The sequence below is a fragment of the Coptis chinensis genome, chromosome 7 (assembly GCF_015680905.1).
Source record: "Coptis chinensis isolate HL-2020 chromosome 7, ASM1568090v1, whole genome shotgun sequence".
Lineage (NCBI taxonomy): Eukaryota > Viridiplantae > Streptophyta > Magnoliopsida > Ranunculales > Ranunculaceae > Coptis > Coptis chinensis.
In genome coordinates, this window is record NC_141462.1 from 7,482,484 (window position 1) to 7,495,301 (window position 12,818).

General features: G+C 38.0%; 1 long non-coding RNA gene across 1 annotated transcript; it reads right to left on the reverse strand.

Annotated features, from left to right (window-relative positions):
* Positions 1 to 11,653: 11,653 nt before the first annotated feature.
* LOC147485673 (uncharacterized) lies at positions 11,654 to 12,297 on the reverse strand. The gene is made up of 3 exons (XR_015202239.1): positions 12,208 to 12,297; positions 12,057 to 12,105; positions 11,654 to 11,740 (listed from the first exon to the last, which is right to left on the reverse strand). It is a non-coding gene; the product is annotated as an uncharacterized LOC147485673 (long non-coding RNA).
* Between the last annotated feature and the right edge of the window lie 521 nt (positions 12,298 to 12,818).

Below are 12,818 nucleotides of genomic sequence, written 5' to 3' on the forward strand. Positions count from 1 at the left end.
AAAAAAAAATTTTAATTTCAAACATATTTCACTAAATTATCCAAATCTAAAATAATAATCTGTTTTATATCTAAACTTGTTATTTTCCATTTTTTTTATTCAATTGTAAATAATAAACTAGTTTGGGGTGTTTACAAATATATTTCACTCAATTATTCGAAATATATCAAAATTTCAAATATATATAGAATACTCATTCACTCAGTTTAGAGTTTAGGGTTTACATAGAATACTCAAGTTTCTCTACATACTCAAGTTTCTCTAAATGGAACATGAAGATGAAGAAGAAGTATTTGAGGTAATGTTTGATGTCTGACAACAAATTAGAGAAGAACAACAAATTAGAGAAGGAGAAAATAGAAGATATGTTGAAAGTGAAGAAGTGGAACAAAATGTTGAAGGTCAAGGTGAAGAATTTGAAGATCGACAAGTCGAAAGCAAATGAAATTCGAAAATCGTCGGCGACAAAATGCAAACCTAAATAATGAGGTAACACTTGATTAAAATGAATACAAAACACTTGATTGATTGAATGAATGAATGAATGGATGCAAAATGAATGAATGCAAAACCCGAGCCCAAACGACATGGGCGGAGTCGTTTGGTAACACTATCAAAATCGACATGGGCACTCATAGTTTGAGAACACTACTGAACGACATGGCGGTGTAGTTTGAGAACACTCTGAACGACATGGCTGGGTCGTTTCATTACACTGAGAACTACATGGCCGTCGTTTCATTACACTTATAGAACTACATGGCCGGTCGTTTGGACTCTTGATGAAACTACATGGCTGGGTCGTTTGAAACTAAATGCATTGTTTGAGACTCTTGTTTTATTCTTCTATATGTAGAATTCTTTGCCGCTATCCGGGAACCGATCTTCTGCAAACTCGAATGATGTGGATTGTCAACCGATTTTAAGTGATACAACAGAAATTTTTACTACTGAAGAGGGTATGATTAAAGTAGGCATTGATTTCATTTTTTTTTAAAATTTCTAAATATAATTTTATTAGTGTATTAATAATAGTTGTTGTTTTTATGTGTTTAGGTCTTTCATACACGTGGCGAGGCAATCGATTGGGCAACCGCTAGAGGAAGACAAGTTAATGTTGTTGTGGTCATTGAAAAGTCTGAGTGCCAAAAGGAAACCGAGTAGCAAGATTGAATTTGGCTTGTGAGTGCTTTCGGGTGTGTATCGGTCACACAAGAAGGAATCTTTGAAGAGAAGGCTAATAAGAGAAGGTCGGGAACCAAGAAATCGGGATGTCCATTTAAGTTAAAAGGTATTTTCCAACGGCAAGACAATGTCGATAGTTGGAAAATTGTCGATTCTTAATGGTGTTCACAACCATCCATTGGCGAAGACCCTTGAAGGACATGCATTTGCTACTTTCGACTAACCGTTCGAGTTTAAAGTATTTGTCGAGAGATGAGTAAGTGTGGAATAAAACCTAAACAAATATTGGATTCCATCAAGAATAGGTATCATGATAACATCTCTAGTATATCCCAAGTCTACACCGCAAAGGCGTAAGGTGAGGAAATGGATATGAGCGGTCTCACACAATTCTGAGAGATTGCGTGAGTTGTTAGCAAAAGAACATTATTTTGAGGAGTTGAGGCGGGATGAGAATACCGAGGAGATAACGGATTGTTATGGGCCCATCCGAAGGTGTTAAGTTGGCTCGGACTTTTCCAACAGTTTTTTCATGTTAGACGCTACCTACAAAACTAACAGTATCGGTGGCCTTTAAATGCGGTTTGTTGGGGTGACTTCAACATGGAAATCTTTCACCGTGTGTCAGTCTTTGCCCGATCACCAAACAACGGTCGACTATGAGTGGGCCCCGCATCATTTTAGTGGCTTGCTTGGTGACATAAGTCCATCTGTGATGTGGTAATCGGCGGGGACTTAGCCCCGATGAGTGCGTGCGACGAGTTTTCCTAACGCACACAAGCATCTATGTAGATGGCATATCGCTACGTCGTCCTTTCAAAATGTTACGATATTTTTTCCAACTACGAACTTGTAGAAGGCCCGTTCTCGTGGAACACCAGTAGTCAAATCGAAGACGAGAGGTTATTTTCCAGTAGATGGGATGCTTTGGAAAAATATTACGGGGGTTGAGTACTCCAATTTTGTTTGTTATTTGCGAGAGACTTGGTTTCCTCCGCGATCGGATTCGTATGTTGTTGGACTGACCAACACATTCACTTTAAGTACAATAACCAATAGAGTTGAAGGGTCTCATGCTTCGGTGTGAAGCGTGTACTAGGAAATGCAAACCGCCATGATTTTTTGAGTATGTTTAGCTTAATCCACCCGATTCTAGAGATCCGGATGTCCGAAATTAGAGCTACCTTCCGAGAGAAGTATGATTGTAACTTCAGCACCACCACGGATTCCTTTGTTTCGTGAACTTCGAGGCCTTGTCTCACGCAAGTGTTTAGACTTGTTATTTGAAGAAATAGATACCCGCGTAAAAGCGTGTTAAAGATGGAGAGATAAGGTGTTGGTGCTATTTGCACGAGCCATGGACTGCCATGTGCTCATGAATTAATTGAGTTTGAAGAGCAAAGAGCGGTCCATCCCTTTGCTATCGACCCCTTTTGGAAAACATTATGCCTTCTCCCAATGTGTCGGTGGGTGTTGGTCCCGATGTTGCACCTTCGATGGACTTGTTCATGAATAGGTTTGCAATGGTTTTAAGAAGAGCGAGGTTATGATTAGGAAGCTTATGGAGATTGCCGTGCGAGAAATGGCATGGCTAGTACCGCCTTGTGAGGAAGCAAAACCAAAGGTCGGCCGAAAGGTAGGCTGCAGCGAAAAGCTTCAAACCGGAGATGATAACTCTTCAAAGCGAGATCCATCTCATTTTGAACATTCTCAACGTGACCATGAAGAGTGGGTCTCGTCACAACCAAACATTACGCCCACCCAAAACATCCACACTACACCAAGAAAGAAGTCTTCTCCAAAACTACCAACCCAAAACATCCACACCACACCAACAAATAAGCCTTCTCCAAAAACACCAAAAACAACCACACCAAGAAATAAACCTTCTCCCAAAACACCAAAAACAACCACACCACGAAATAAGCCTTCTCCAAAAACAGTCACACCACGAAATGTGAGAGATGGCTTAGACTTTGGAAAGACGAAGGGTCCTAAGGATTACGGGTTGGATATTCCTGAAGAAATGCATAAATACATTGTTAGAGTCCATGACCCTGTTGGCGATGGCAACTGCGGTTATAGAGCTTTCTGCATTGCATTAGGAAGAAGTCAAGAAGAATGGCCACAGATGAGAAGGGGAGTTGTGCGAAGAGCTTCTCGACAACCTCCCCTTTATTGTACTTTGTACAATCAAAGTGAGGTTTTATATTCGATGAAGGAAATCCTACATGAAGAAGGTTCGCACCCTTAAATAAGTGGATGAGCATGCCTTTTCTTTGGATACTTATTTGCTTCAAAGATTTAATGTTGTCCTTATGCATTTAGGAGCTCGTCGGTGCTTCCTTCTCATGCCGGCGAGAACCCAAGCAAATCCTGAGAGAGTGACCCAAGTGTTGGGTAGCCACATGTTGGTGGAAATCATTTTGTCAATGTTGAACTTGTTGAAGATTGTCCGGTTCCTCGATGTCGCCAATGGCTTAGAGCTCGATATGATATTGCTGAAAGTTGGAATTTGGCCTTGATAAAGAAGGCAATTGCAATTTATGGCATTGAACATTCCCAATTTAATATGGGAAAATGAGCTCGTTGAAGACCAACCGGTACATGTTATCGACTAAGTTGTTTGTATGTTGTCGATATAATATTTTGATGTAATTTGTATTTTGATGTAATTTGGAACAAGTGTAATTTGATTTGATTTTTATGTTATCAATGTTAGGGCTTTTATTTGATTTGATTTGGAAATCGAAAGTCGACTAAGTTGATTCGGACGGCAAATTTTGAAATCGAAGCGATCGACTAAGTGATATATTGATATAATTTGATATTTTGATGTAATTTGGAACAAATGTAATTTTATTTTATTTTATTGTTATTTGGAAATAATGTTAGGGCTTTTATTTGATTTGATTTGGAAATCAAGTGATCGATTAAGTTGATTCGGACGGACAATCGAAAGTGATTTGGAAATAAAGCGATCGACTAAGTTGATTCGGACGTCAATCGAAAGTGATTTTGAAATCGAATGATCGACTAAGTTGATTCGGATGGCAATTGAGTGATCGACTAGTTGATTCGGACCGCAATCGAATGATTTGAAATAACGTTCGTATGTTGTCAATAATGACCGAAACTACACGGTGAAGTCGTTTGGCTTTAATACAAAACGACCCAGCCAGATCGTTTGGTCTAAAGACCAAACGATGTGGTCATGTCGTTTGGTCTAAAAGACCAAACGATGTGCATGGGTCGTTTGAGATTTAAAGTGACCGATCTTCCGTGGTCGTTTGGTATAAAGGGAAAACGATCTGCTGAGGTCGTTTGGCCTTTATGCCAAACGATGTGGCTGGGTCGTTTGGAAGAAAAAAATTTCAAAATTCGTTTTGTTTTTACAACACTTTCATATTCATCAAATTCCACTTTTCATCAGATATCAAACATTCAAACATTAAACCATACATCAATACATCAAATTCCATACATCAAATTCCATATTCATCAGATATCAAACATTCATCCATACATAAAATTCCATTCATACATTAAACCCTAAACTGAAACAAATTACATTCAAACATTAAACCCTAAACCCTAAACATTAAATTCCATTCAAACATTCATGCAAACATCATATCCATCAATGTATGAATTACATCCATCAAACTAAACTACAAAGTTACAAACACATTCTACAAACCCTAAACTGAAACAAATCAACTATAGCGCCCACCAATGTACTTGCACCTAGTCAAGTTGTACGCCTGTTCGAAGGAGGACCTTGCTTCCTCTGGCATATCATTCCCAGCCAATTGCAGACCTCTCTCTAGCAAACGACCGGTTTCATCGATGACGCCGATTACGTGAAAAAGAAAAAATCAAGATAAGTTACCAATCGAATGCAAAAAATCACAGTTAGAGAAAACTCAATTAAAAATCACAATACTTACAATCGGTGAACAGTTAGGCAGTGTCTCCAGGGAGGGATGAATCGGAAGAAGCTCAGGGTTCACCAAAACTACATGAGAATTCCTCGCATACCAAGTCATGTAGTTTTGATGACACTCCCATGGATAAGGCGAAATAGGTCCTCGGTTGCGAGTTGAATCCGTGATTCTCGCCAATTTACTCGATAAAGTGGCCCAATATTGGTCCAAAATTCACCTCATACCCAGCGTCACGCCACGGTTCTTGTTCTCCAATTTGGCATTGGAGGATCTTTAGGTACAAGTTGCACGTGACCCAACCGACGCACCACCCTTTGCGGCAAAAAGCTCGACAATGTTGAAAAACATAGCAATCCCTCAAAAAATGCAATGTCATCGATCGGGTTTGTATCTCGATATTTTGTAGGGATGCCAAACAACTGAAACAAAATCAAATGTGTCATTAACAACTCTAATGATCAATTACTAAAAATAAATATAAACAAACTTAAATACCAAATTGTCATTGAATTTAATACTTACATTGAACTCATTCAAATCATCAATTATCGCCGATAAAACTGCAATGCATACGTTGTGTCGTAATAGTGTGGAGCGACCGGATGTGTCTATGAGCACGCTGGTGAGGACGAGATATAGTTGAAATTTGGGACTATCATGAATACCGGAAAAATACTCATAGATCCATGCCTAGATATACACAAATAGTTAACATATTGATAGAGTAATAAAATTAACATTAAAAAAATAAACTCTAAAATACTCAAATTTTTACGTAGAAGAGTCATATAGCACCAGAACCCTTTCACCTTCGCACATGTGGCAGCCCCGACCTCTATATAAAAACGCCAAAATTGCCGCACCCCATGCATACTCTTCTATCTCACTCAATTTCAACAACGGCCTCGGATAACATATAGGCACTCCAAATCCCGGACTTGTCGGTAAAAAACCGGCACATCCAAAGAAAAAAGTAATAAAAGCTCTAACGGTCCGTTGAACATCCCCGAAACTTCGAGGCCTTCTCTACCACATTCCCAAAGCCAGTCACATATAGGGCTATCATGAATCTTGTTACGCAAAATGCTTCCGGATGAATTCTAGCCTTACTTTTGAAGTGAACTTGCTAGCTTCCATCTCCGCCCTAATCAAATCAATAGGGAGCCCCGCACCAAGATGTAAGAGATTTATCGATTGTTGTAAGTTCACTCACCGTCCCTTGCACCGCTCTTCCTCTAATGTGACTCCACAGATTTGGACAACATCGTCCAAAGTCACGATCATCTCCCCAACCGCATATGGAAGGTGTTGGTCTCCGGATGCCATCTCTCCACAAACGCCGAGATCAATGGTGGATCCATATGCTCGTGATAACCTTCCACGAGATCAAACAACCCAGTCCTTCTCAACTGCACGGCAAATCTCGGAGACCTTTCACATTCATTTTTGAAATTCCATTGGGATAACTTCGCTAAGTGTGAAACACACTTCAACGCCCGCGATCCTCCCCTCGAAACAACCGAGCACGCATTAGATATATATGAACAGAAACAAAATATTTTGTAAAAGAAAATCAAAGTACACAAGAAAAACAAAATATTACCCTTCTCTCCCAAACATCGCGAGCGACATGCACCGCATAGTCATACAACAACTCTGACTCATACGGGCCTCCCCCATACACACCTCTTTGAAACTCCAAATCATCATTGGATTTTCTTACGAAATCCAATACCGGAGGTGCTTCTTCCACTGGTGGTACGTCTTCTACCACATATTCTTCAACATCATCATCCTGCTCATCCTCCTCCTCACTCTCCTCCTCACTCTCCTCCTCACTCTCACTCTCCTCTTCTACTATACTCTTCCCTTTGTCTAAACCTACATCTAAACCTACATCTAAACCTACATTAATATCACTATCTACACTATCTACACTATCTTCACTAAACGAATCAACCTCAGGAACCTCAAGAACCTCTTTTTCCAAATGGTCCCCTCTACGCCGATGCCGCGTAAAGCCGCCACCTCTATGTCTTTTTCTTCCAACTGCATCACCGCTAGAGGAACCGCCACCAAACAATTTCTTAACACCCTTTAATGTAGTTTTCGCTACATTTCTTCACATTCTTTGATCGAGGACCCATCGCTACAAAGAAAAATAAAACAAGTATTAGTAAACCATATTTAAATAAACAATGTACAAAGAAAACCACTAGAAAAAGAGATCATCTCACCATTAAAACTAATAGACTTATAAGCTTGCTATGATAACTCCAAGTATATATGAAGAAATAGAATGAGGTGTTACGCTATCCAAATTCTATCGAATTTTTGGCGAGAGTTTCCTTTGTTTGGTCAACATTTCGTATACTTAAACCTCGTCATAACCGGAAATCAATAATAACATCCTTCCAACAACCATATGTACATATAACCTAACTTTTACACGACAATTGCAAAATGTATATATATACAAGATCAAGTTCAGTATGAACCGCCATTTATGTACATCAAGTATTACAACAAAATAACTGGACTCTCTCTAACAAAATGAACTTGACTCGTCCCTCGTCAAGCATGGAAACCACCCAAAAACCACCTTGATAACATACATTCAAGAAGTTTGAAAACCAAAGAAAGCTTCTCACCTATAATGCTTTTACCGCTTTAGTTTTGTTCCCCTCAGATCCGGACCTTAAGCAAGTACTCGTAAAAGTTGCATGTGATCAAGGTCATTACTCATTAGTCAAGACTCAAGAACATAAGCAGTTATGAAAGTGTAAAAAGAATGTATAGAAACACTAATCATAAAATGGTAAAAGTATCTTCTCTTATAACATCAGGCCCTAAAGGAAAATACTAGGTATGAAATATGAGCACTACTCCTAAATACATGGTATTTTATCATAGTCATTCTTTCTTTTTGGATCAATAAAATACAAAATGTTCAATCCATAATAACATGTTACAAATTACATATAATGATCTTAATTAGCAAGCAGTTTCCCTTTATCCATTAACAGCCTTAAACCTATCAATTCCTACACAATACAGATTGTTCAAACTTTTAGGTCCAAACTCGAAACCCATATATTCACATTCATATTTCTCTCAAAACCAACATCTACCTATAAATCGTCAAATAAGCATAACAGTACATTCAACTAGTACTAACAAAAAACATTCAGTGTATCTTGGTAGAGATACACTACCAAATTAGCACCAAATACAAACTGGTAGAGATATTTATAGTGTAGGAAAAAGGTGAATGTATCTTGTAGGCTCAGCTGTTCTAACGTTATTCAGAGTATTTTGGTTATTCTACTTATCCTTGAAATGTCACATTTGAGTTACTTTTGTCACGCAGGAATTTTTTATCAATCAACCGTTTTGAAAGAAAAAAGAACATTGAGTTAGCTATTTCTTCATTTTCAATTCTTCGTTCGCTGCAAGATGTTTCTGAAGGTCAATATTTGGCGGGGCTTCCCGACCATTCAAGTAGGTGAACTTCTTTGTCAATTTCCTGCTCATGACATCAACATGCAATATTGAATTGTTGAATCGTGTATAGGATACCCTTAAGTCAAATCCAACAATCGAGTCGATGAGTCCATGTCAATATGTCATTGTACTTTCTCTACCCTGAATCTTAACTCATTGACTAGACAATCTCCAAAGAGAATATTTGTTCTCGACAGCCGTAGGCGATATAAGGTGCCATAGAAAGAGTGCTTTAGGGATGGGGACGAGGATGCTCCTAAGGTTAAAGTTTTGTAAATGTGTCCTAGCCGAGTAATGAGAGTGCAATCTGGGAGTTCTTCTTGCACGTAGTTGTTCAAAAAGGAAGTTGAGTGGAATTTTCAGCACTGCGGGACATTTCTTTGTACCATGTGCGCACATTTTAGTGATAAATAAGGACTTTGGGATAACCATGCAAGAGTTTTTTTGTGCTTGGTATATGATGCTAGAGGGCCATATATGGAACCCTTAAGCTTCCTATAAGTTAGACCTTATTGGCCTGTTGTTGATATTTATGTCTCAATTCTCAACCCGATCAGATTTTGTACCAATAAAAAAAAAATGCAAAACGTGATCGATCTTGTATTGTGCTGATTTTGAGGATTATGTATCGTAGTGTGGATCAGCTGTTCTAGATAAGCTATATGAGTTACATTATTGTGCTTAAACATCATATTCAGTCGATTTTAGATGTACACACTATTAGATGAGATGATGGGAATTTTTACCAACAAAGAACTTGTAATGGTTCTTTGGGATTTGATCCCATGAACCGGTTCTTGTGTAGCCGGACTCATACTTCTATGCATCTCATTAGCTTCACTCTTATCCCGGTAATCAAGGCAAGAAAAATGAAAATGTTTGGTAAACTCAAATTCCACAAACTCAAATAGCTTAATTTCTCGACTCGTTTCTAACTTAGAAGGACTTCGTCGTCATTTTATTAGTACGTATTTCGGTAGGAGGCTTCCCCAAAAGCATAATCGTTTCAGAACGGTCATTTATTTGTTAACCTTTTTCCAAGTACATTCAATATCTTATCCATTAAAGCCAAATTAACCATCCCATTCCTCTGTAACCCAATCCCATTAGGCTTAAAGCCCGTGAGCCCACGGCCTAATTTTAAACTTTTATCATTAGCATCTTGTACAATCTTTTCCAATTCTTGTAAATTCTTAGGTTGGTAAAAATTCCTTTGTGTTATTGTTGTCTTTTAGTACCTTCACTGCTATTTTGACACCATTAGGGAATTCGCCTGTGTAGACGTCTCCAAACCCACCAGCACCTACATTCTTCTCGAGATTTGACGTAAATCTCTTAAGTTCATCAAGTGAAAATGATTTTGGTTTCTCGTTTGTTAGTTTATACAAGAAATCTTCGATTGGTTGTGAACCGTCATCGTGTTCCATCAATTTATCTCACAAAAATATAGGTTGTAAACAACTTTAGTTTATAATGGTATAGTTACACTATCCAAATTCTATCAATTTTGGGCGAGTTTCCTTTGTTTAGTCAACATTTTAGTATACTTAAACCCGGCCATAACCCGGAAATCAATAATGTGATGCATAAAATTGGTGTGATATTGATAGGAAATTGGTGCCTTTACATTATGAAGTTCAGAAAGATTTCAAGCAGAGATGCATAAAATATACAATACTTTAAGAAATTATAAGAAAAACATGAAAAGAAATAGTCTTGTTGGGCAAAATGAAATTATACCCACAAAATAAAATATGCTAGGAAGCTAACCCTCTAGAAAAAAAATAGGTTAAACGCTTTACTAATTCAAATTTGTCTGTTTTGGCATCCTATAAAATGAACCTACAAAATCAATGCCCACTTCAGAAAAATCACAAGGTTAACTAAGAGCCGCATTTCTCTGTTTTAACACATGATAATACACTAGATTTAGATATTCAAGTTTGAACTCATTTGGCGGACTTAAACTTGACCACACAGTATATTCAATGAATGAAACTTTCAAGGGCGATACATAATTCAGTTCCTCCCTCTCTGTGATGATGACGCAGCTTCCTTTGATTTCAAGAAGCGAGTACCTGAGTCAACTCAATCGTAGGTCTCATAGTTCAGATAATGGCTACGACTTCAAACTAGACAACTTCCCGAGAGGAGTAGAAACATTTGAGACCGTTCTAAAGTTTTGCTATGGCCTCCCAGTGGACCTCACACCGACCAACATAGCTACACTAAGATGTGCGTGAGTTCCTACAAATGACCAAGAAGAGTACTGAAGAAAGCAATCTTATAGCCAAGACAGAAGCTTTCCTCACATTCATAGTACTCTCCTCCATTAAGAATTAAATATTCACAACTTACAACACTAAAAGTAGAAAGAGAGCAATGACGTCCTAAACATAATACCCAACTAACCCTCACAACAAAAACACGAGATAACTCAGCAACTGAATATCTCTAGCTCTCCACCATTAATCATCAAGTAATCAATATAACAAGGTTTTTATTCCAAGGTAAACAATAATGAAACAACAATGACTCAAGCCATTAATCCACATTCTGAATGCAGATGGAACTAGCATGACATGCACCTACACCAATGGCCAAATGCGTTCAACTAAAAAGAACGTAACTTATTCAGTCCACACTGTTGCCGACTTGCCGTGTCAAACAATATTTGGAAATTCGAGGAAACCCAAATACATATCAACAACATGGAAGCCTAGAATACACACAATCAGTAAAAGACACAACAGATCCTATAAGTGAACATGTCATGCTATAATACCAGTTTAACTAACTATTGAATTTTTCCTGTTATCTCTTCTTACATTTTCTTCCTTATAGTTTTACTCCATAAACAAACTTTATCTTCATTTTGCAGCGACAATTAGTTGCGTTGTACCAGCTAAACACGATGGTTTCATATAATTGAACTGTATAATAAAGAAAATTACGACACTCTCAAGTCCATAGTTGGGCACACAATGCTTTTGGAGAAATTCAACAAGTACCTCGTAGATGGGCACAAAGACGATTCCTCCATGAGATGTTTGGTAGTTCGTCTCTATCAATTCTTCAGTATAATCAACACTCAAGTAGGTAAACTGAAAATAAAATGAGTGTATTACTATATTAGTATAAACTCTAGCTACTTTCAGGCAATAAGAGTTAACATTATTGTGACATGAGTTGGGCACATCAAGACTACGACTAAATCAAACCGGCAGATGTTCTTAGAACAAGATTTAATCCAACATTATGGTCGGTAGCTTAGTATCTTAGACAAATAAATTTACATTCGGATCTGATTATAATTGAGATATATATTCACACTAACATAACCTAATAGTAGGGTTCATATTATTGATATATATTCACACTAACATAACCTAATAGGGTTCATATTATTGCAAGATGTACCGTTCTCAGGTGCCGAACTCATGGTTGGATTGCACCATCTTGATCCGCTCTGCATAATAAGGGTAATCAAGATCATTGTGTGTCGGGTTAAGCTGCATTGGAATACTATCCCAATTATAGATAACCAAGGAAATCTCTATCAAGAAAGTACCTTTAGTATGGTTATACACTTCAGATTTCTCCAATTGGTACTCCTTTTTATTAACTTGATAAGAACGGAAACTGCGTCCAGCCTCTTCACGGATCGTGACAATCCTCACAAACAAACCCAAAAGAAGACTTTGCAAACTCGAGTTGTTGGAGATTTGTTGTTGTTTTAGCCAAAACAACAACCGCTCTTAATTCAATTGTTGGAGATTTGTTGGAGAAACTTCGAATAGGGATTGTTGGAGATTTGTTGGAGATTTGAAATTGAATTTGGGGTTAGGGTTTGAAGGGTTTTAGGCGAAAGAGACGGCCAATAATGGTAGGTTGTTGCGGTTTTCGATTTGGTGGGGGGTGTATTGGGCTTTATTGTTTGGGCTTTGTTGTTTGGGCTTGGGAGGTCTGCCTCGATCTAATATAAGTGGCCAATACAAAGACACCCTTTCACTATATAAATAGACGGTTTTACTCAATCCCTCACATATACTAGTTAACTGGCATGTGTCTATGGTGTGAGGTTAGCTGGTTTGAGTCGGGCAGCACAAAAATCCAGCTTTTGGTTAGTAGCAATCTCGCAATTGTTTGTAAAATAGAGAGCATTATTACAAATCAAGCGTT